This window comes from Grammomys surdaster, unplaced genomic scaffold, assembly GCF_004785775.1.
Source record: "Grammomys surdaster isolate TR1022 unplaced genomic scaffold, NIH_TR_1.0 66, whole genome shotgun sequence".
NCBI classification, from domain to species: domain Eukaryota; kingdom Metazoa; phylum Chordata; class Mammalia; order Rodentia; family Muridae; genus Grammomys; species Grammomys surdaster.
The window spans coordinates 3431419-3432215 of NW_021604568.1; positions in this window are offsets into that span (position 1 = coordinate 3431419).

The following is a 797-nucleotide window of genomic DNA, read 5'->3' on the forward strand; positions in this document are numbered from 1 at the left end:
GGAGAGGGAGAGGGAGAGGGAGAGGGAGAGAGGGAGAGAGACCCTAAAACTGCTTCCTGTGAGGAGCGAATGTATGTTTTACGTTCTCAACCTCTGACTGACAGTGATGGTGTAGGCCAAATCCCTGGCTGGCTTTCCAGACCTAGAAGGCTCCCTGCTCGTCCTGTGGCTAACATGTCTAAAGTTGTGCTGTGAGCAGCAACCATGATGAGGATCAGGTTAAAGCTGAAGATTTGGCTCTCACACCAGTCAAGGTGTGTAGGGTTGAGTTAGGGAAGAGTGGAAACTGAGGCAGAGGGATTGCTGCAAGTTCAAGGCCAGCTCTGTCTAAATAAGTGAGACCAGGGGCTGGAGAGATAGCATAGCAGGTAAGAGCACTGCTAACCAAGCAGGAACACCTGAGTTCGAATCCCAGCACCCACAAAAGAGCAGAGTCTGATCACACACAGCACACACACATACACACACACATAAAAACATATACACACATATAGATATACATATATACACATTTACATATACACAGACATGCACAATACATACATACACACTATACACATATATACATATATATACACACATAGACATGTATACACACATACACATGTACATACATACACACATACATACACATATACATGTATAGATATACACATATATACGCACATACACATAGATATATACATATACACACATATATACACATTCATACATATACACAGCCCAAACACGTACACACATATGTACACACATACATACCACATATACACACACATACATACACATTACACACATAC